Below are 24,491 nucleotides of genomic sequence, written 5' to 3'. Positions count from 1 at the left end.
ATTATATGTCTGGGTGTAGTTTGATTTTGGTTATGGCTATTTGGGTTCTATATGCTTCACTGATCCTGATATCAGTTTCCAATCTCGTGTTTGGGAAATTTTTAGCTATTCCTTCTCTAAATATCCTCTTGATATCCTTAATGCTGTCCCCTTCTTTTTCACTTATCCCTATCAATCTTATGTTGTTTTTCTTTGCAGCATCTTGCAGTTATTGAATTGTTATTTCCTGATTTCTTGTTATTTTTAAAAGATATTTCCTTTCCTGTTATCTGGCTGAAATCTTTTCTTCGAGGTCTGAAATTCTATCTTCAGTTTCATTAAGAAGGTTTTTACAACTTTCAATGGAATTTTTGATTTCCTGTATATCTCTTTGCATCTGATTTATGTATTCTGTTTGTTTCTTATATTGTTCATCCAGGGATTCTATCTTTTTGTTTAGTTCCTACAATTTTTTAACTGTGTCTTCTTTAGATATGTTCAGCATCTCCTTCATTTCTTTTAATCATTTCTTCTTTTACCTGAGAGATTATTTCTAGTTTGAATTCCTTTAATTTGCTTCTCTTTAAAAGTTACTATTATTTCAGGTATTTCAAGCATATGGCATGTATTTTCTTCTATGTACATGGCTCCTAGGCTTTCTTGGAATGGGCTGGATGTTTGAGATTGCATTTTGGTCGTTCATTTTTTCATTTTTCTATATTTACATGTTTCAAGTGTTTTACCAAAGCTTTCCCTGGGTGTGTTGGAAATTGTCTCCTATGTCTTAGGCTCCTGGGACTCCTCTGGTAGCATAGCTCCCTCCTTGGGCAGCGAGGCCCCCGGATTAAAAGAATGTTTCCAGGCTCCTCTCAGGTTGGTCTAAAGCCTCCTCAAGCTGCACAGCTCCTCCTTCTTGCAGCAAAGCTCCCCTGATTGAAAGAAGGCCACCTGGTTTATTCCAGGCAGGCCCAAATCCCGCTGAGCCCAATCTAGTGTGGCCACAAGCCCAGCGGGACACCCTACCCCCTACAGCAAGGATCTCATACCCTCCTGGGGATTTGATGTTATGTAACTATCCACTTCCTTGGATGGCAAAGCTCCCAGGGCTGATATAAGTTCACCCCTATGACCTAGGTCAGCCTCAAACTTCCTCAGCAGGGCTGCTCCCTCCTCCAGTGGGTGGCAGCAGTGCTGGTGCTCTCCAGGCCAAAAGAATGTTGCTGGCAAGGCCAGAGTAGGTTCCTGTGGATTTGGTCAGCTCCCTCCTCCAGGCAGGGAAGCTGCAGTATGCCTTGTGGGTGAGAGAAGGTGGTCAGCAAGGCCAGAGCAGGGTCCGCAGTTTGGTCCAGCTTCCTTCTACAGGTGGGGCAACTGCAGTCTGTCCTGTGGATGAGAGAAGGTGTTTAGGAAGGCCAGAGCAGGTTCCAATGGCTTGGCCCAGCTTCCTCCTCTAGGCAGGGCAGCTGTGGTGTCGGAATGAAGGCCTTTTGAAACTGAGGATCATCCACTAGAGTCTGTTTAGAAATGCTTAGATCCTAGTACATGGCCTGTCTCTTTTATGATGTATTTATTCACTTTATTGCCTTTGTACAAATTACCATAAATTCAGTGATTTCAAACAATATAAGTTTGTTATTACATAGTTTGTTTTTTAATGTCACAAGTTTGTTTTTAATGTCATAGTTTGTTTTTTAATGACATTGATATGGTTTAAATAAAAAAGGCATTTGGGCCAACCTTGACTCCCTTCTGGAGATTCTAGGAGGTGAGCACATTCCCTAGACTTTCAGAATCTAGGGGTCACTTACGGAGTGGGGCCACTTTCTCCATCTCTGAAGCCAGTGACATTGTGTCTTGCTGACCTTGCTCCTGCTATGACCCCCTTCCTGCCTGGTTTCACTCCTCATTCTCTCTCTCCATATAGATAGGAATGGTTCCCTGCTTCTAAAGATTTGGGTGGTTAGATTTATTCCATGAGATAATGTCTGTATGTCAAGGTCAGTAACATCAAGGACATCTTCAAAGTCCATTTTTCCATGTAAGTTTAAATAATTCAAATAATCACAGTTTCTGGGTGCTGAGTGAGGACTTGTTGGTCCTATTTGTACCTACTCCAGCTATTACACCCTCCTCTGGTCTCCCCATGAAGCTTCATCCATTCTAGGTTTGTTTTCCTCCTCTACAAAATGGAAAGAACCATAGCTAGTTTATGTTTCAAATAAAAAATAACATATATGAAAGTAACTGTTACTGAATGTAATAATTTTTTCTTTCTCTTCAGGACTTTCATTATTTATTCACTTGAATTTACTATTTTTTCAAACAGAACTAAAGAACTTCAGGGTGGCAGGCTGCTCAGTTCAGGTATAAAGCCTTTGATTTCCTCTCTCTTGTTCTTTATCTGCTTTTCTCCTTAAATCTGTAAGCTCTTGTCTAGCTGCAGGCAATAGAGTCAGAGCTTATTTTACTGTTTAACCTTAGTTCAATTTAAATTCTCTCTATGTCTCTATTATGTGTCTAGAATTGGATATGGTGGTGGTACTCAACCATAGTTGCACATTATAATCACCTGGGGAGCTTTCAAAAAAGGCTGATTCCAAATTCCTCCTTATTATAGATGTCTGGGGAATGAATAGCTCTGGACTGTGGTTTGTGGAGCCAAAACACAGCCTACAATGAGTCAAATGAAGTCATAGTTACTTTTTTCTTGTTGATGAGACAAATTACCCGACACCCAAAGTTACAGGAGGAAAGATTTACTTAGCTCAAAGTTTTAGGATATTTCAGTCCATAATCAGCTGTCTCCAAGGCAGGGTTGCCTGGTAGAGGGGCAACAGTTTATGGTGGTTAACGACAGCAAAAACAACAAGGGAGTAACAGGATTCTTTCTGTCCCTTATATTGTATGCAGGCTACCTGCCTGAGGGCAGGTGTAGCACTCGCACCCTTTATCCCAGCATTGGATCATGAATCAAAATTCAGCAACCTGTGCAAAGCCTGCCACATGACCATATGAGACTTTGGGGTGCATCTAGGCACAAACCGTAACAATTGATGTGACAGGTAATCTCCAGAAATGAATTTGGCTAACCGGACTAATGATTTTCCTTTGACAGTATGCTTACTTTGTCACTATGCTTGATTTGGAAAGAAACAGTGTGCCACCTGAATGACAGGTTTTTGAGGTGGAAATCCTGTATGTAAGAGGTTGTTTCTGCAGTGCCCTTCCTTGTTTCCAGGTCCCAGGTTCATGGACTCCAATGTTTGGGAAGTTTTTACACATCACACTGTTCTGCTTCCAAACTTAGCAAATCAATTTTTCCAATGGTAAAAATAGACATCTCATGGGAATCATTGAAACTGTAGGTCAGTTTGTGACCTACCAAAATTGAATCAGATATAAGCAGTACTGTATTTTGGCACTTTCTAGTTAGTTGTAAGGAGAAGGCAGAATTTATCTTTCTATATGTCATCTAAGTGGAGGAATGAGTCCTTCTTTCCATTGCTCATTGTGTAAAATCAAGGATAGAATAAAATCTCTGCAAGAGGCTGAATAGTTTTAATCTATAACAGTCCTCTCTGAGTGACGAGGAGCTGGTGACTGAAGTGTTCAATTTTACATGCTGCCTTGGTGAAGCCATGATGTGCAAATGTTTTACCAGACATCGCTCTAAGTCTTTTTGCAAGAGTGTTTTGGGAATGAAATGGACATTTGAATTGGTGGACTGTGAATTAAGCTTATAACCCTCCAAAAGGTGAATAAGCTTTTTCCAACCTGTGGAAGAGGACTTAGTTATGTTGGCATGGTGGCCTTGATCTTGTGAAGTGATTGAAAACGTTTACCTTTCATGGTCATTCTGAGTTTGAGCAAGGACTGAGTCACAGTGCACCAAATTTAGTGGATTAGGAGGGTGAGGACACAGCATAGTATTTTACAAGCCTGCCTGTTGGGTGGCACTTGATTGATCAGCCACTGTATTTTGATAAAACCTCATAAAGGCACTCATGAAAGAGCACTTTCAGAACTGCTTTAAAAAGTGGCAAGAAATTTAGAACAAGGGTGTTTAAAGTGAAGGGGAATAACTTGAGGAAGCTTGATGACTTTATTGTGAAATTTTTTTTAAATTAAAATATGCACCATATGTTTTGATCACCACTTGTATATGTAACTTCTGGGAAAAGCCCCGAATTTATTCAGGTAGAAGTTGGTACAGGAAGGACTATAATTTACCCCACATCCTATTCACCCATGGTTGCTCATGATCACTACTCTAGAACAGTGCTACATCTATTCATTAATGTATATGACTCTATCAATGCTACAGCAGCACACCCTGAGTAGTTAAACAGACAAGAGCTACACAATCTAAAATATTTACTATCTGTCTCAGCTAGGGTTCATAATAGGAACAGAATTGCCTATATATATGTATGATTATATAAAGGAGTTTCAAGATAGGCTTCCAACCGTGAGGGTGGAAGAATGTGAGATGACATCTGTATGCTGGACAGAGAGGATCCAGGTGAAGTTTGAAGGTCTGGAGCTGAGTGCAGAGTCCACCATGATTCCATATTGGAAAGCTGAAAGGTCCATGCTGAAAGACTGAAGAATTCTCTGAAAGCTTCAGGAACCGCAGATGAGGACCCTAAGACAGTGGCAAAGAGCTCCTTTGCTTCTTCTTTCCCTTGCAATTGTGTTAGGCTGCAAGAAGACTGGTTAGTGCCACCCTGTCCCCAACATCTGAGATGGTCTTTCGTCCTCAGTTTGTGGTCTATGAGTTAATCAAGCATAGACATATCTGGAGCTTTCCTAACCTTCTGGGTGATTCTTAGTCAAGTCAAGGTGACAAATCATAATTAATATGTCATCTGACTGCTGATCATACTGAAAAGAATAATTCATGCAGATTGTGTCTGATTGTCTCTTAAATGCTGAACCTTCAGATAACTGAACTAGGGAAAACTAGATGAGGATGGAGAGACCGCCCTCCTTTAGGTTCGCCCACCCCACCCCACCCCACCCCACCCCTCGCATGGCTCTCGGGTCTCACCTGTTCCCGCCATCTGCAACTCAGTCCTCACTTGGTCTGGTCTTACATATCTGACAGTATGTTTGGTTCAGCTTGGATGATTTGTGCTATGTACGAATAATGGGATAATGTATTGCTCTACATAATTTGTAATTGAGGTTATCTATCTTAGGGACTTCATGTATGTCTTATTTTGGATATTCTAATAATTGTCTAATAATTCCAAGTTTTCCCACTAATAGTACCACCTTTTATTGGAATGAGCTTGGCTTGAGGCCCTGAAAGAAATACTATGTGGTTGGTCATTGGGTTTCAGCACAGGGTATTATCCATATATATTACCCAATCTACTTGCCAGAAATTTTTTGTTTCAACATTTATTTTATGCACAGTTAATTTATATGCTTCCAATGATGACAATTTTTTGTCTAAATTATCAGAAAATTACTTAAAATCTCTATCTCAGTGAGCATTAGCATATAAAGACTGTGATATAATTATTTCATTATATTATTGCCAAAATGTTGAGATAAACATCAAGATTTCACTAGTAGTAGGAAAGAAAAATAAATTGAAACATTAAGTGGGCAAATCAGAGTCAAAAAATTAAGAGTAGAAAAGAGTGCTGTTGGCATGGAGACTAGTAGATGATCTTCACTGGAAAATAACTGACAGATTTTTTTCTGTGTTTAGCAAAGCTCTCGTCTTTGTCAATTTTTTTAAATGTAGAAGTTAGTAATCACGATAACAGTAATCTTTTTAATTTTAAAAACAAACTTGTCCCTAAGTGAAATACAATTCTTTAAGGCTAGCGTCAGAATTATGACTGCAATTCTTTTTTCTTTCAAAGACTAACTTCCTGAATATTCGATAATGATGCTTGGCTAGGTTCAGTTCTGAATTCTAAAATTCTTTTCTTTTTTTTTTTAAGGTGGGAATTGAACTCATGGCCTTGTGCTTACAGAAAGGAACTGGGCTGCTGAGCTATACCCCAGCCCGGGAATTCTTTGATAAGTACTCTAGGACAAATTGCTTTTATATTTTGTCTCAGTTTTATCATCTAGAAAATAGAGATGACATCATTATACCTCTTGAGGAGTTTCTGTGAGTGTTAAAAAAAGATGCACACCCAGGAAAAAGTTATCAGTTCCTGGAAAACACTAAAAAGATGTAGAAAAATTAGCTGTTACCAAGTTTCCCCCATTTTATGGATAAGAAAAGCTAGTCTCTATATAGATATAGAATATATATAAACATATATATATATATATATATATATATATATTCTGTTTTAGTTATGCATCTATCCATCCTTATCATGTGTATTAACCAAGCTGATCAACATTCATGTCTAAAAACATCCTCTGTGAAAGCTTGTTTTCCTGTGTATAGACACATTGCTTCTGTCTATTGACACAAGTTCAGTGACATAAAAAAAAATAATGTTAATATGCACATGGACTCTGTGTAGGGCAGGGGTCTTGTCTTTGGCCTGTACTTAACACCTGGAAGCCTTAGCCACTGGGTGGAGATGGAGTCATCTGGATGCTTTCATTCTCATCTGGCACCTGAAATGGGATGACTTGACGACTAGACGCAGGTGGAGCTGTTGTGGCTTGAATTTCTCATGCGATACTTTTTAAATTTCAAAATAGTGTCCCATGAAAGCATGTCCGGAGGTTACCAAGCAGTAATTGCACGATCTGTGAGAACCAAGCAGTAATTGCACGATCTCCTATGGTCTTAGAAATTACATAGAATCCTATTTCACTCGATTGATTGCAAGGATTGGAAATTCATTTTCTTTAAAAAGACTGATGGTACTATAAGTATTTTAGGCTTTTTGAGCCATTCTGTTTCCTGTAAGTATTCAGCACTGCTGCTGTTGTGTAAAAGGTCTCCAGTGTTAGACTCAATAAACGCAATTGTGTTCTGACATTCCTGACATTAGTCATTTGCCTAGATTTGACCCACTGGCCATACTTTTCTTCGTCTTGTTCTATTAATCAGTCATAAAACTCAGCTAAGCTGAAAAAATGACATAGAGTTTAACTTTGGAAGAAATGAATGACAGGTAATTTGGAGCATTGTATTAAAGCTACCATGTATGGAATACTTGCGTGAGTTCTGTCTGAGCACTCTGTTTGTCTCTTGGATGCATGGTCAACATGAAGTAGCAGGGCATTTTGCTAGTTCTTTATAAGATTAAGTTTAGATCATCTTTTGAATATAACCTTAATGACCTTGAAACTCATAGTTATCTATTGACTTCACTTAATTATAATTTCTTGCAATTTGTCATCTCAATAAATACACCATTAAAATAGTTTTCAAAAAAGTAATTATGTCGAGCATGTGCATAGCCATGGGTCCCAAAACTACAGGGAAACAAAAAGCAATTGCATCACATAATTTGATACAAGGCAGGCTTTTATTAAACTTCCACTGACTCTTTGAATTATTCAATTTTGGTTAGAAGGCATGATTTTTATTATTTTTTTTCCTAAAGAATTCTGCAGCTTTTCAGGTCTGGTATTTCATTCCACTGAGATGACAATGTACATTTTTGTAATTGGAAAAAGTGGGCCAGGCTATGTTCACTCAGATCACACAATAAATTACTGGAATAATTGAAATTAGAACACAAGCTTCCAGATTTTCCCATCCTGTACTCTTTTTGGTAAGTATTGCTGTCTCTGGAGCCAGGCAATAATCATCCTTGACCTTTACCTCTCCAGGCTATTGTGCAGTACTTTGGGGCTTTGTTAGCTTTCTTATAGGTTTGTGCTAAATTGTGTCCATAAAGTAGGCTGAATTCCTCAGGGAAGCTATTACTGCACTATTATTTAAAATATTGTGTTGGTCACTTTTTCTTCTTTTCCTTTTGTCCAGCTCTATTCTTAACTTAAAGGATACATTATCCAATCTGAAAGATGTGTATCTGTTGAGAAACACTAATTTAAATGAAGGAAATTGGTGATGATTGGTTCTGTCACCACTTAAGATACACTGAGCATTAGTAAATTGACTACCTGCAGATCCTTTCCCTGGAGTAGATCACATAATCAGCCTCTGCGTTGATTTCTCCTCTCATTCTTTAGAGACAGAACAAATTAGAGTAATTGGCTAGTATGGGAAAAGCACAAAGCACTTTCCTGTATTTGTGTGATGCATCTCTTATTAGGGCTTGAAAATAAGACCACAGGCTTGGGTATGAAGCTCAGAAGGGCAACCAAAGTAATGTTTCTTTACACATATTCTCCTAGTGTGGGCCTAGAGAATGGAGATGGCAGAATATAAAGCTAAGGAGAATATACAATAAATTATATGATTTTTGCATTAGTGATGAGAGTGTAAAGTTAGAAAAAATCAGAAGTAATCCTTTTCCATAATCACTCAAGAACAAATGAAACAAAATATTCTCTAGTCCTGGAAAAGCTTCTGCATCAGTAAACATGGAGGGAAGAGCCAGGGCAGCAGAGGTTGGGGGTGTGGGATGAGGAGAACAGAGAAGAGAAGATGTTTTAGAGCTGTCATTATGAAATCTACCTGCTTCTGCATTGCCTTTATGTCAGCCCAGGACAAAGCTTTCGACCTGGAAACAGCTGTATTTTACAACAGTAAGATTAGCACAAGTGCCTTTAATCACGGTCACAGTGGTTAAGAGCGTGGAGGACAGAGTGTCAGAAGAGTGAAGCTACGCTGTGCCCTAGGCAAGGTTCTCAGACCTCAGCACTGGGAGCTACTGACTGCAGGGTCCCATCCCGAGAAGGGCAGCAGATGCTTAAAGCAAAATGGTATAGAATGTGAGGCCTGTTTAGGACTCATCACGCATCATTCACTGCTGGTGACAAGAGTGCTGGCTGGAAATATTACACTGATGCCATTTCCCTGGGGTGACACTGTAGCCGGGCCAGAATTAAATATTTTTGGTTTAACCTCATGCCCTTAAAACCCAGAGCACTACTGAGAAAGCAGAATTAGAAGTGGGTATGTGTTGATTGGCTTAAAGAGTAAACATGCCAAGTCACAGCCTCTTCATTAGCATTATGTTGTGTTAGCAGTTCTAGAAAAAGACGTTAAGCTTGGTAATTAGAACCAAAAGTTGGTTTAACTCACAATTTCAAAGCTGGAGAATGAAGTAGAAACACAGTAGCACCAGGGACAAGGCGTAGCTGGGACACAGGAGTAGCCAGTGTCACAGTGGTGGGACACGTACGTGAAAGAAGACGTGGCTTTGCCAGGTAGAACAGGACAATGAGCCCTTTTAAAAGACTCTATGATGGGTTAAGGGCCATCTTCTACTTTGCTACTGAAAATCTGTACCTTAGGGTACCGGTAGCCAGCTGTGCATCCAGAACCTTTCTCAGAAAAGGCAGGAAAATGAAACACACGTGGTCATGTCTGGACCACACAGTGGTCGTGTGTGAAGCCTGCCTTGTGTTGACAGTTGAAGCAAAGCTCATTTTCTATGGCAGACTTTCATTTGTGCTTATACAGTAGTTCACACAGAATTTTATTTTGATGGTTTCTTTTAGGTTTTGTAACCAAATAAACAGTTGATGTGGAAATGCTGATGTTTGTTGTAAACACTCTTTGCATATTTGGTATTGTACTTTACTGACATCTTATTTTCCTGCTTATGTTGTACAACATAGTAGGAAGCTCCCAACAATTCAGGAAGAGAAGAAAGGGGACAAGAGTGGAACATGGGACAGGAATGCCAAGTACAGATGCTGTCTGTGTGAGACGCATGCATGGAATGTGCGTTTGTCCTGTGTGAAGACTGTCTTGGGTCTGACTGTTGAAGCAAAGCTTATTTTTCTGAAGCAAAGCTTAGAGGTCTATTGGTATTTTCATTATGGTTCATATAGGAATTTATTTCTGATGTTATCTTTTAGGTTTTGGAAGCAAGCACCCAGATGTGAAAATAGATGTGAAAATCTATTCTATTGAATTAATATCTATTCTAAATGCACAATACATATTAAGAATTTAATAATTTATGTTATGTTCCTGTTAACCACACAGTGTATAACGTACTGAGAACCTCATGCCAAAACAGCAAGACCACTGAGGTGTCAAAGGCCAGGAAAGCAAAAGACGTGGGTTGCTGGTGAAGATACGAATGTACATGAAATGTGCTTTGGTCAAGTGTGCAGACTGCCCCAGGTGAGACAGCGAAGTAAAGATCTAGTAAAGTTCTATTGATATTTTCATTGTTGTTCACGTAGGAGTTTATTTATGATGTTCGTTTTTATACTTTGCACACCCAAAACCAGTTGTTGAAAATTTTAATAATTTTTATAAACAATAACTATTAGAAACTCAGGACTTTACTCTTGTGATATTTTTCCTGCTAAGTAGTCAATGTTTAATATAATGAAACTCATAAAGCTAAAATAATGATTAACCAATAGAGATAGTCTAAATAGTAAACACAGGTCTGAAAGACCCGCATTTATGTGCTTTGATGAGAAAATTAGTTTTTTGCTCCAAGGATCACATAACAACTTGCTCTCACAGGAACGAAGTCAGAATTCTACAAAGCCTACTCAGTTCCTGGGTAATGCTTCTGCTTCTACCTCCAAACTGGGCCCCACTTCTTAACAATCTTGATCCCTCTCAAATTACCACTCCGGGGACCAAGTGCTCAACACCTTGATCCTTGGAAGGCAGCCACATTCAAAAATCATGGAATACATTCCAAGGTGAAATTTCAGGGTCAGACTATCAAGGTATTTATACAGTATGTGACAGTTTTTTCTATCTTCTGGGCAAAGATTCTAGATCACAAGACTTGATATTGCCATTGCAAACCCTGACTGGAATGTCTTCTTTTTGAAAGGAAATGTTTTTTAGCTTACCATTTTGGAGGTTTCAGTCCATACTCTGCTGGCTCCCAGGCAGGGAGGCGTGGCTGAGGGCCAGCTGTTCATGGCACCTGCAAACAGCAACAGCACAAAGGGCAAAGAGGGCACCTCACTGGAATTTCTCAGCCTTGCTTTACCCCCAAAAGCATTTTGTATAATTTATAATTCACAGGCTAACCGCTGATAGTTTGGCCAGTATTCTAGCGATTTCAGTAATATCCCTGTCATCACCATGATATAACTACATATAGCTCATGGATTTTGGAGCCAAAATATTATCCTATATTTAATGTGTGGATTTAAAAGCGACTACAAAGTAACTTCTGGTGCAACAGAGCATTTCATGACTCAGCATGAAACTTGAGAAATACCCAGTTGAAAAGTACAGGAGTAAAATTCCCTCTACTAGTGAAGTTATTGTTTTTAAACAGAAGATCTTATATCAGTAGCATTTGGTTTCTAAGATCCTAAGGTTAATTTTCTATTCAGAAGAAGTAGTAAGGTAGTAATTGTGAGAGATGGTATGACTCTCAAAGGTTAACACTCCTAAAAAACGGTGAAAAGTCCTGTTTTGTTTTAATTTATGGCTATGTAGCGATGGAGAAGGATCAGGAACTCACAGTAAGTAACATTATGCATATAGGGTTATACTGTGGTTTATGAATTTCAATAGATATATTTTTCTGTATGAGCTTTTAGGCTCATTTTGAACTTTAGTAGATCAGTGTTTTGTGCCTTGGGAAAATGCGGAGTTGTATGGTATGGTTGGAGAGTTGTTATCTTAGGATAAAGATAACCTAGAGTAGTGGTTACCACTATAAAATGCTGTTATGCTGATAAGTCTATGCTTGTTCACTAATACATAACATTTTTGAGGACAGGGAAAAAATAAAATAAATAAAATCATATTATGACTTCCACTTTGCATAAAATTTTAAAAATTCCTGGATAAATGAATATCGACAAAACTTGGTAACTTTGATAATACAAGTTTGTCTGTACTGGTCATCTTTGACATTTCTTGGCCTTCAAACTGATTCTACTTCTTAAAACTTTCCTGATGACTGTTTGTATTAATGAAGTCTTTGTCCCATGGACATTATCCCACATGTTGAAAATAACAGACAAACCAGAATAGTTCTGATGTTTCATTTAGGCAGATCAAACAAAGAAAGGGAAAAGTCAACAAGCAAATGTAACCCCAAAACTGCTAGCTGTCTGATACACAGAGCTCCTGTTCCCCAAAATCTAAGAATGAATTCTGAAGAACAAGGGAGGTTAAGAATAGGAAAATTTATTGGGAAAGAAGAATCTGACAGGTAGGAGGGGTTCTGAGTGGGTTGCCACAGAAGTCATTTTATAGAGGAAATTTTATAGACCAAAATCATGAGGTGAGCATAATATGTGACAAAACTGTGGTCAAATAATAAGGTTACAAGTTTAGCCACTTAGGTAATATTGACCCAATGGGGAAGTAGTCATGTAGCAAATGTGAAAGAACAAGGTCCTCGTAAGGGAGAAATGAACCAGGGTTCAGGTCATCAGGGTGCCTAATGTTAACGTTTATTTATTGTTTGTCTCTCAACCAGGAATGTAGGCCTGAGCATTCTGTCTTTATCTTGGGGCCTGGACTCCAGCAGATGCCCCTCCAACCATAGTTGTAATGTGTTCTCACCTTTTGCACTGACTCCTTTAGGGCCTACACCTGTCTGCCGAGAATATTTCCCCCTAGCTTTGCTTTCTATGACAGTGGGGGTTGAAGAGTTCCATAACTGAGTTACTGAGATGAGAATATAAGGTCATTGGGGAAAACACAGCTATAAGTAAAGAACAAAAGCCATGAAGAAACAATTGTTTTTGCACTAAAAACTCACCAAGAGTCCTATCCCCGGTCTGGTTTCTGCTCAAGTCATGGCTTTTCTATTAGAAATAAACAGGAAGTTGGGGGAAATAACGCATTGCGAGTTGCAGGATCACTTTAAAAATATAATGTTCATGAGAATCTTTGACTAAAAGTACATTGATAATTTCCAAGATTCCTTGAAGAAACTGTCATCTTGATGACAGCTTGAAATGTGTGCTGACCACCAAAATAATTTTTCATCCAATAATTTAAGAAAATTCATTGATCATTTTCTATTATCAGATGCCACCATTCTAGGCAGGAGGATTCTGCAAGAAGAAACAAAACTAACAACAAAAAAACTCAATGTTCATGAAGATTATAGCCTATTAAATCTGACAATACATTGTTGCTTCAGAGACTCATAAAAGTGATAATTATCTTTTGTCATCTCTTTGATGCAAGTTCAGGAAGGTAATTTTTTAAATGTGTATGTTGTACTTTCTCAGCCATTATTTTTTGCATCTATCACTGCTTACTTCAAGGAAAGGAGAACTGTATAGAATAAAAGTGTCGAATGCTAGTTATTCATTTAAAAAAATAACTTTTCCAACTTCCAGTGACAGTCATTTAACTCAGGATTTTTGAGCATCAGAAAAAGTAGGTGTCACAAGTTGCAGCAAAAAGATACCCTGTAAGTCCAAGCTTTGGAGGAATATAGGATGACAGGTGAGCTGGGATTCCATCCTAAACTTCACTTCGCTATGGTGGGCAAAGGTATAGAAATCAAGATAATGAAACATGTGTGAGGAGCTTTAAAGTAACCCAGACAGTGCTCCTTATCATTTATGTAGAAAGGACCAATCATTTCTTCCCGGCCTGGTCCCCTGGGGAAAAAACAAGCTTGCTTTAATGTGCTGAGAGGCTTGTAGTTCTTTATGTTTTGTCTTTAATCAATCTTATTGTGGTATCATTGATAAAGAATAACATGCGTGCATTTAGATGAACAGTTCAAAAACTTAAAGCCAATGAATAAATTTGTGTTTTCTTCATGTTAAGTAAAGTAAATTGAACTACAAGGTGAAATATTGCATGATTTCTCTTATATGAGAAACCCAAACTGTAAATAAAGAGCAAAATAACAGTTTATGGGAAATAGGAAGACAGAAATGGGAAGGGAATCAAGAGATACAAGAAGAGGCAGGAAAGGAGATGAAAAAGGGAGTGAGATGTGGTATGCATATGCCCTACTCCACATGAGGAACGAAGCAGTCTGTACTGCTGACATGTGCTAATAGAAAGTATAGGACTAACAGACAGAGAGAACATCCTAATCCTAAGAAGCTTCCTGGCTCTGCAAAATCTCCTCATCTGCCATACTAGGCAAGCACAGATTGATTTCCTATCATTATGAATTGATTTTGTCTATGCTAGAATAGGACAGTAGGTGCTATTTTGCATCGTTTCATTTAACACACAAGTTTTCAGCTTTATTTACACTGAACTATTTTAAACCAGAACTTTAACCTGAATAGCTGACTTTGTCTGTCATCTGAGACTTAGATACTATCAGTATTTGTTTTGGGATAAATATAGCTGTTTTAAGCTTTCCAAAGGTGTGCAAAATTGAAGCAAGAAAGATTGTTATCAGTGTGAAGGTGATGAGTTTGTTTTTATTAGTATTCTGTAAGCTTCTCAGCATGCACTATCTTTACTTTCTTGTGCTGATATTCTAGGCAGAAAGGAGAGAATGTGTATCCAAACACCTTTCACTATAATATATCCCAAAACAGTTGAACAGTGCTAGTCTAATTTTCATATTTTGGAAATGTTTCTAGGAAAATCAAAAGATCACAACTAGAAGGAAGTTCTAGCTCACCTAAGGACCAATTTTTTTCTGTAAGATGAATCACATGACCTTCAATGCCCTCTAATAAAACCGAATACCTTTGCAAGGCAATGCTACTTGTTTTAGTCCATTTTTGCTACTGCAGCAAAATAACTAGATTCTAACTTATAGCGAACACAAATTTCCCACATCCTGTGGGCTGGAAGCTCAAGATCAAGGTGCTGTGTCCTCTTGCGTCAAAGCATTGTGCAGCAGCGTGCAGAGCTGGGGAAGAGTCCAGTGGCCTGCAGTCGGGTGATGCCTGGTGCCTTTTTTTATAACAGCGGTGGTCCCAGGCATGGGGAAGAGGCATAATCACCTCTTGTAGGCCCTACCACGGCTTTTTATCATATTGGAATGCCTAAATTTTACAGTGGGCATATTCAAACCATAGTCTCTTACTGGATAAAAATATGTACTTCAAGATGGACAAATATATGCAATACAATATTAAAACAGACAGTTTTTTTTAGTTCAGCTTACTCTTTTTTTTTTTTTTTTTTTTTTTTTTTTTTTTCTGTACCTGGAATTGAACTTGCCGGGCAGGTGCTAAGGCAGCCGAGCTAAGCCCTCAGCCCAGCCCAGCTCACTCCTTTAAGTTTCTGTGGCATACGCTAGTAATTTAGAGTAATCTTAAATTCTAGTTCCTTTTATGCATAAGTCCCTGAAGGACTTGAAATCCACCCTGCTCCTCCCCGCTTTGTTCCTTCTTTCCTTGCTCTCCCCGCCTTCCTCTCCCCTTGAACTCTTTCTTTCATCTCATCTTGACACACCAGTGTCACAGCAGTTGCCGAGGTGGCGGTAATTATGACAGGGCTGGAACCTGTGGGAAGGGACTGTCCGGAATGCATATTGTCTAGCCTCCACATTTAGGAGAGGTCTCACTCTGCCAGGCCTCTGGAGAAAGGCCGAAGAAGCCGGGCCAGGAGATCCTGGCCAGCACTAGAATTTGCAGCACTTCCCCTCAGGGAGCTCACCTGCAAAGACCCCATCAGTGCACTTAGTTATTCCTTCATCAACAGCCACTCTAATGCAGAGAGTCTGCTTGGTTTATATCACGAACTTTGACTGTGTTTACCCTCATATACTCTGCCAATGGCGTGGTTTTTATGGCTTGTTAATTTCAAGGCCAAATACTATTGTAATTTATTGCATTCTTTAGTATGGAAGACTGAGCCTCTATAAATTCTTTTGCACATTTTCTGGTTTGGAATGTTAAACAGGAATCAGGTACAGTAATGTCTTTATTTCAAATGCACTTATTAACAAAACATCAATTAAGACTATTATTGATATTTCTTCTTTCATCAATGATTATTTTAAAAGACTAAATACCTGTATGAGGAATTAACACACCTAAATAATTTGGAACCACTTAATTGCTCCCGGGTTTTGTGGTGCTAGCATCTCCTTCTAGAGCTGGATTTAGGTATTTCTTGTGTAGAATAGAGAACTGGTTGGAAAATGGCGACAAAGTTTATTTGAAAAAGTAAAAGTGAAGAGTGAAGGAGAAACTGGCTGTGCAGTGTCCAAAAGGAGGAACGAGGTGGGCTGCTGTGAAGAAAAATCCACCGAGAGTATCCAGTATCTGTTCCCTTTTATGCCATGCAAATCTTCAGTGAACCTGTGACAATTTCTACTTACTGATCTTGAGAGCACATGCTGGGCTCTCACCCTTTCTTCCCAGCCAGGCTAAGCCATATCTTATCTTCTATCCCCCCCAAAAAAGTAAAGGAATATTTAAGGTGGTTGTGTGTGGCACATTTAAATATTGACCAATTGGCTACATCTTGACTAATTTAATTTGTAGACATCACTTAGTTTTTATTACTGCTCTTCCCCCATGACTCATGAAAGTAGATCATTTGACTCTTAAAATATGCTAGGCCACTGTCCATCTCTGCAAATCTAATTATAAAAATTCTTCTTACTTGTCCAGTATAATCCACTTTTAGAACAACCAGCATTTTAATTCTCTCAAAAAATTAAAAAATTTCTCAAAAAAAATAAAGCAAATAAAGACAATTTAATACACTAAGGAGTCACTGAATTGCTAAGCTATGGTTTGTAGATTTTAGAAATAAGCACTCATCCACACCATTTTGTAGTTAGAGCAAATGAAATCTAAAGATAAGAGAAGTGGCCACCCAGTCAGAAAATGGAGTGGGAGATCCAGTTTCAAGCTGAGAGCAGATTGGCCGAGGCTCAGAGTACAACAGAAACCTAAATGCAGACTGTCATAAGCTTTGTGCAAAAGCTTCAATAGGATCCAAATGTGAGATGTAGAATGAACACTGAGCCCAGGGGACCTGAGCTCCCACGGGGGCAGGGAAACCACTGTGTGTTCCGAATACAGGTATTGTTTTAGCCAGGGATTCTGGAGAGGGTAAGGAGCACACCCAGCTGCCTGGCTCTGAGTTAGGTTTACCCCAGATTCCTACCGGTGTTCCCTGAGGATTCTGGAGGGTAAGCTCTTGGGAGATACACGTTTTATAAATGTTTCCTTCTATTCCATAGATTATGGCCCTGAGCATAGCCTCTCTCCATGCAGAAAGATCTTTTTAATTTTCACAAAGCCAACGTACCTCCTTTTTTCCTTTTCTTGTATTGCCTGTGTCTGTGAACATCACCAAGAAATCACTGCAAGATCCAGTGCTGCAAAGATTTTGCTCTATGTTTTATTCTAAGAGTTTTATAGTTTTAGCTCTTACATTTAGGGCTCCTTCCAGATTGAGTAAATCTTAAACAGTATTAGTGAAGCAGCCATTTCCAATCTTTTTTGTGTGGGTATCCAGTTTTCCGGGACCAGCTGTTGACAAGATTGTCCTCGCCATCCAATGGCTTTTTGTCTGTTTTCAAATTCATTTGACTGTGTTAGGCTGTTTGCTATTGCTACTGTTTTGTTTGTTTTAATCACTGTAAAGAGGTACCTGAGGTGGGATAAATGTATTTAGTAAGAAAAGGAGACTTGGGTTCTGTAAGTGCAAGCTGGCTGATCCTTATCTGGTGCTGGCCTGTGTGCTGGTGGGGGCATCAGTGGTACAAATCAACACACAGTAGGAGATGAGAAGCCAGTGTCTGCAAAGGTGTGTCTGTCTCATTTCTTCCCTTTTCTTATAAAACCACTAGACTTTCATCATTGAGCCTCTTCCCCAATGGCACTTTAAGTAGCATAATTTGATTAAGTTTTTAATCTTAGTTCCTCTATTAAGATTACATTTCAGCATATAAATTCTTGAGAAGCATTCAGCTCATATTAAAATAATAGCATGACCACAGATGCATGAGGCAGCATTTTATTTCTAGTCTCGATTTTCTTCTACTGACCGGTCTTTAACCAGTACAACACTTTTGATTACTGTAGTTCTGTATTAGCTTTTGAAATCAGAAAAGTATAAATTCTTTAACTTTGTTATTCTTTTCCAAATTGCGTTGGCTATTCAGAGGTCACTTGAGATTCCACAGGAATTTTAGGACCAGTTGTTGGATTTTTCTCTTTTTCAAAAACTATCACTAGAAATTTGATAGGAATTGTGTTGAATCTGTAGATCATTTTGGATAGTCTCCACACCTTACTGAAAGACTATTTCATCTGTAATAGTAACCTTTGTTCTCTCTTACTATTTCATGGAATAACTTTTTCTGTTCTATCACTTTCAGCATATTTGACTCTGAAGATAGAGTGAATTTATTTTACGTAGAATAATGTTGCATCAAAATTTTATGCATTCTGCCAATCTCTTTTTTAATTTGACAGCTTAAATTTAGAGTCATTCTTAATAAAAAAGGACTTTTATTAATTTGCTATTTGTCTTCCATGTCTTCCATCTTTTTGTTCCTCCTGTGCTCTTTTTGTTTAGTTGATGTTTTATAGAGGAAATTTTTTATTCTCCTTTCCCATTTATATGTATTATATAGCTATATTGTGTAGCTACTTTCTTTATGGCTCTCATGAGAATTATTAATGTTCTAAAATTAAAACACTCATATTTGAATTTATATCACCCTAGCTCTTATTTCATACAACACTCTGTTCCCCTCACTTTCAATTCTTGATGTCCCAAAACTACTTCTACTTCATTAATCAATTGACCTCTTAAATTATTTAAAAATTAAATATGAATTTACAAACCAAACTTACGATGCCAGATCTTTAGATTATTAGTGTATTTAGCTCTTAAATCATGTAGAAAATGAAAACCGGCCTTGTTGAAAACCATTGTTACAATCATGTTATTTATAATTTCCTTCATGTTTATCGTTGAGGTCTTACTTCTTCCTATGACTGGACTACTGTGTAGGGATTCTTTATTTCATCTGGTTGGACCCCTTTGCATTTGCTGAAGGACAGGTCTAGTGACAGCAAACTCCCTCAGCTTTTGTCTGAGAATGTCTTAATTTCTCTTTAATGTCTTAAGGACTATTATATCACTTGCTTTCTGCTTTCAGATTTTCTTTTGGTTTTCAACAGTTAGATTGTAATGTGCCTTGGTGTAAATATCTTCAAGTTTATCTTGGAATATTTTGAGTTCTTGAGTGTTTATGTTCAAATTTTTTTCAGCAAACTTGGGAAGTTTTTAGCTATTGTCTCTTCAGATGATCTGTCTTGGTTGATTTCTGATGAGATTTGAACTATGCATATGTTAGTTCGTTTGGTGGTGTAACACAAGTACCTTAAGGTTTTCTTTATTTTCCTCTGACAGTGTTTCTTTCTGTTTGTTCCTCAGACTTGGTACTTCCAATTGTTCTATTTTCATATTCCATGACTTTTTTTTTTTTTTTTTTTGGTGCCTGGTAAAATATGTCTTCATGTCCCTTTAGTTAAATTTTATTACAGTTGTTAAAGTATTCAGCTCTAGAATTGTAATGGGGAGTTTCTTTATGCTTTCTATTTCTTTATTAGTATGTCCACTCTGTTTTGCTTTCTATTTCTTGGCTTCCTTTATAGTTTACTTCAGTGCTTGTACCATCTTTAACAGTGATTTTTTTTTCCTTTTAGTCCCTGGAATCAAACTCAGGGCCTCACACTTGCCAGGCAGGCACCATGCCACTGAGCTATATCCCATCTTAACACAGTTATTTTGTAGCTTTATCTAGTTGGTCTACCATCTGGTCTTTCTCCAGGATAGTTTCTGTTATTTTACTTTTTCCTTTATGGTGTCTTTGTATATCTACAATTTTGTTGTTGTTGTTATTGAAATCTAGATACTTGAAAAGACTAATATGGTAATTGTGGTAACCAGGCGTTCCCTAAGCCCCAGAGTTTATCATTTTTGTTTGTTTAGTTGTTTTAATTTAATTTTCATTATGCCTAAGGTCAACTTAAATTTGATTTTCTTAGGTACTCTCTGAACCAGGACCTTTCCTTGGGTGTGGATTATAGCTTCCTAATTATTTCTGTATATATATATATATATATATATATATATATATATATAGTTATTTGAATATTTTAATCTCTACTGTCTGACTCCTTAAGGGGGAAAAAAGGGAAAAACTTAAGAAAGGAATGGCTTTGACCTTTTAAAATACTTGCCCAAGGAGGACAGTATCCATCACTGTTCCTGGGAGGAGAGAGTTTGTCTTGCTCACTCTGGCTCCCCAAAAGTATGTGTAGGTGGCTCTAGAAACCCACGCACAGCTCCCTGCAGGGGGAGATGTGGCCCCTGCTAAGCTGCAAGCCAAAATGAATCTTGATTTAGTGTTCAGACCTTTACCTGGAATTTTCAAGCCTTCAACAAACTTATAACTCCAAAGTAGTAGCATCGGAAAGATCTGCCAGCATTATATTACCACATTTCTAAGATTCTACCTTCTAATACTATTTGAACAGTAGATCTCAATACTGGGAATTATATTTTACCTCAGCACCATTTGCCTTATGGACATACTGAGAAGTATGAGAGGAAACAAGTGAAAGAATTTGCTTTGCACACAGCTTCAACAGCTTCTGGAGCAATCCAGAATAAGAGAAAAAGGAGGAAAAAATATACGAGAAAAAACAACCAGTGTCACTGGCTCTTCTCGTGTGTATTTTCTTCTTTTTTCTTGGTATGGAGAATCAAACTCAGGACCTTGCACTTGCCAGGTAGGCACTTGTGCTTCTGAGCTATATGCCCAGCTCTGCGCTATCACTTTTTGAAACAAAACAAACATATTTATAAATTAAATTTATACTGTTTGATTATTTTTAATTCTGATTTGATATCGTGTCTGTCATCAGCTATACCTGTCAGTGTTGAACTGTCTTCAGTTTTGATAGGCATATCTGTCTCATTTTCATGTGCATTATGAATATAGATGTCAACTAAAGTAGTGACCCTAGCCTATCAAAGAAAGTTAAATATGACAGCTAATTAATTTCTTAAGTTTAGAAAACATTACTGTATGTGATGGTAACATTATTCCTTCTTAGATTGTATACCTCCTCCTTCAGCCCCAGAATTCTGAGATTGCAACCATGCACCACCAAGCCTGACCCAGAGACGCAACATTTAAAGGTTAAACTAACTGGCTTGATCATTCATTCAAAGACATTGTGCAGGCGAGTGGAGATTCAGAAATACATCTATGATCTGATCTAATGGGCCAACTGAATCATAATGGAAACTACAGCTTTATTAGATACAGGATATAGTGATAAACTGGATTGCTACCCTCAGGAAAAGCAGAGCAGAAATTTATACATAAAGTCCAGCATAACTCATCTCTATGTGAGAATTCTTTATTTATCTGACATTATTAAGGAACAAAGTACTGTGTATTAGGAAGAATACACACACACACACACACACACACACACACACACACACACCACACTATTTTAGAAAATAAATACAATGACTAGTCTTGCTTCCATTGATAATATCTTTCAGATACAGCTTGAATGTCTCCATCTGTCCCCAGCCCTCACGCTGCTGGAGCTTCAGCCTCAGACTTCATGAATGGGAGGCAAACAGTTGAACCCTGGACCTTCACTCTGACCCCTCAGAGTTTTTGATAAGGACATATTTCAACAAGTGTTCAATACACACATGTTCTAAATTTGAAAGTAACTACTGGAGATAAGATTATATGCCAGCTATTCTTTGTTTCTGATTGATTTCTTAGATATTCATGACCATAATAATACATTGAAAACTTTATCTCATATCTTAGACTTTCATCTGAATTAGCAGTGGGTATTGTGCTTTAATAGAGGCTGTAAAATAAATTAGTTCCTAACTTCAAAGAACACATAATTTATTGGAGAACACAAACACACTTAATTGTGACCGGTTCCTTTGTTTGCTGAGCAAAACAGTGACATTGATAAAGTGCTGTGAGAGCCTGCAGCAGCCCATCAGATTCAAAGTCCAATGTGTGGCTCTAAAGATTGTTTTTCAACAGCTAACTTGCAACATTTTCTCCCATAGAAAGAATGGACTGAATAGTCATGGGCTTTATTTTAAGCAGTTTAGCATCAGGACATTCTGAGCATTCTCATAATGAAGTTAAATCCAGAAAAAAAGTTTCTCTTCACGATCTCATGAGGTAGCCCTTGTTCACCTACAGGATTTTCCATAATCACAAAGGTGATGCTGAGGGCAAGAAACTCCATTGTTATTAAACTTTCATAAAGCAAAGGAAATTTTAAGAATATGATGTTCTGGGAGGGGAATGTAGTTCAGCAGTAGAGTGCTTGCCTGTGTGCCACCCTGGGTTCCATCTCAGCACTGCAAAGAAAAAGCAAAGTATAATGTTACAAAATCGACAGAGTCATTGCAGAGTAATTTTAAACGAAACCTAAACTATTTTCTGCTTGTCAAAAGGTGAAAATAATGAGATTGTAAGAATCATACAGATTCATACTTTAAATGTGGAAAATATTAAGACATGTGAGACTATCTATATTTAAGTGAATTATACAATAAAATTTAAAAGTTCAGTCCTTCAGTACCATTAGTCTTGTTTCAAGTTCATTGTTTACATGCAACAGATAGACACCAGATTACACACAGAAAAATTTCAGTCATTACAGAAAGTCGTGCTGGACTGTGCTACAGATATGCTTAAACACAGCAATAGAAACAGGCTCAAGGATACAACACAACTTTCCCAAGGTCATGGAGCTGTGTTTTTTCTAGGAATAAAGAACAACACAAACATAGCACAAAGAGCAACACAAAGAAAACAGTAACTCAGGCATAAGAGAAATTGTCTGTGATGGTATGAACAGCTATTCTGAAGAAAACAAGACATCATAACAGCTAGTGCTGATTTAATATCATCTTGTTTTGAAGTCTCATGAAGCTTTTGTTCTTTTGTCTCCATCGGTTTATCATGTTGTATCTTATTGGATTTTATTATATGTGATAGTATAAACAAAATTTTTTATACACAAGGAGATAATACAGAAACCATTGTTCATTTTCTGTTAATTGGTTCTAAATACCCTGTAATACTTTCATTCTCTTGAATGGTTTTACACTGTCTTGATATGTTTGATGCTATAGTATACAAAGTTATACACAAATATTTCAAGGAAAGAGACACTATGGTAGCTACTGTTATGTCGGGTTTTCTTCTGGTGAAACACTATGTTGCTTAAATTGTTCTGTTCTGACCTGTGTTATTATGTTGTTATGTCCTCTTTTATCTTAATCTCCTTAAAAAAAAGAGAGAGAAACCCAATAGCCTATGGAAGTTCCCAAGGAAGGTTTAACAATACACACTCAGCCATCAATAGGACTGAAGCTCCTGACAGTTGGTAAAATCTACCTGCCTAGATTGTAACATTTAACACTTTATGCAATCAACTTAGTAGCAGAAAATATTTCAACACATTTCTGGAAACTTCACCCTTTTTGCCATTGTTGTACTTCGAAATCACATTTTCAGTTTCATGGGGAGGGTATCACCTTCTATGCGATTCCTCTCCAGACAACAGGAAATCTGGTGGAGTTTAGGACTGCATTTTCAAAGGTTGCTTTTAAATGCATCATGCAGACTGGCCTAGTTTTAAAAAGAAATTCTGCCATCATGTAATCAAGATGTGAAATCTTTTCTCACCTTGCAAAAGTCAAAGGCAGTCCCTACATTTTCATTATTTTGCTGAAATCCAAATATTATTTTTCCATTCTCTAACTTGTTTTCATCACAGTGTGATCAACTGCTGCCAGGAGAGGAAAGGTTAGATTTATCAATCAAAGTTTGCTACAGGCCCTCTAAATAATTGAGCCCTCAGGAGAAACAAACTTTATGTCTTTTTCTGTTGTTTCAATATCTTCATAAAAAGTCATTTCAATATGTTTGGTCCTGTAGCCATGGTTCTGAGCAGTGTTTATCCTTCTCATATACCCAGAAAGCCTGCAAATCAGGCAGTAAATATGGGCAAGAGAGACAGCTGGAGAAAGGACAGAGCTCTCTGCTTGGAGAAAGACTATGTTCTCAGCCAGTTCAAGGAACTGGGGCCAGCAGTACCCAGGATCAAGCTAGGAAGTATTTCCATTATTGAGAACTGAATCTCATGAGGTCACGAGGACAGCTTCCCTTGTAAAACTTCAACTTCTTTCTTTGGGGCTGCTTTTTAATTTTTAAAATTGTTATTAGTGCATGCTTGTGGTATGGAAAGATTCCATTCATGGCAGGGAAAAGCTTTCTTCTTTAGTTTTGTCCACCTCCTGCCTCAGAAGGAAGATCAGCAGGGTCAGGCGGGAGGCTCTCAGCAGGGGTGGAAGGAAAGGCTGCCATAGGTCCAGTCTGGCTCAGGACACCGGGAGAAAGTGGAATCGGCATCCAGAGTGCAGACTGGGCTTGGACCCTCAATGGAGCTCTGGAAACTCCAAATCCAAGTCCAGGGGGGCTCACAGGGCGCTGTCAGGCCGAAAAAGGAGTGGG

Source organism: Cavia porcellus, unplaced genomic scaffold, assembly GCF_034190915.1.
Source record: "Cavia porcellus strain 051 isolate PalLab524CR breed Dunkin Hartley unplaced genomic scaffold, mCavPor4.1 scaffold_1, whole genome shotgun sequence".
Lineage (NCBI taxonomy): Eukaryota > Metazoa > Chordata > Mammalia > Rodentia > Caviidae > Cavia > Cavia porcellus.
This window is presented reverse-complemented; position numbering follows the sequence as displayed.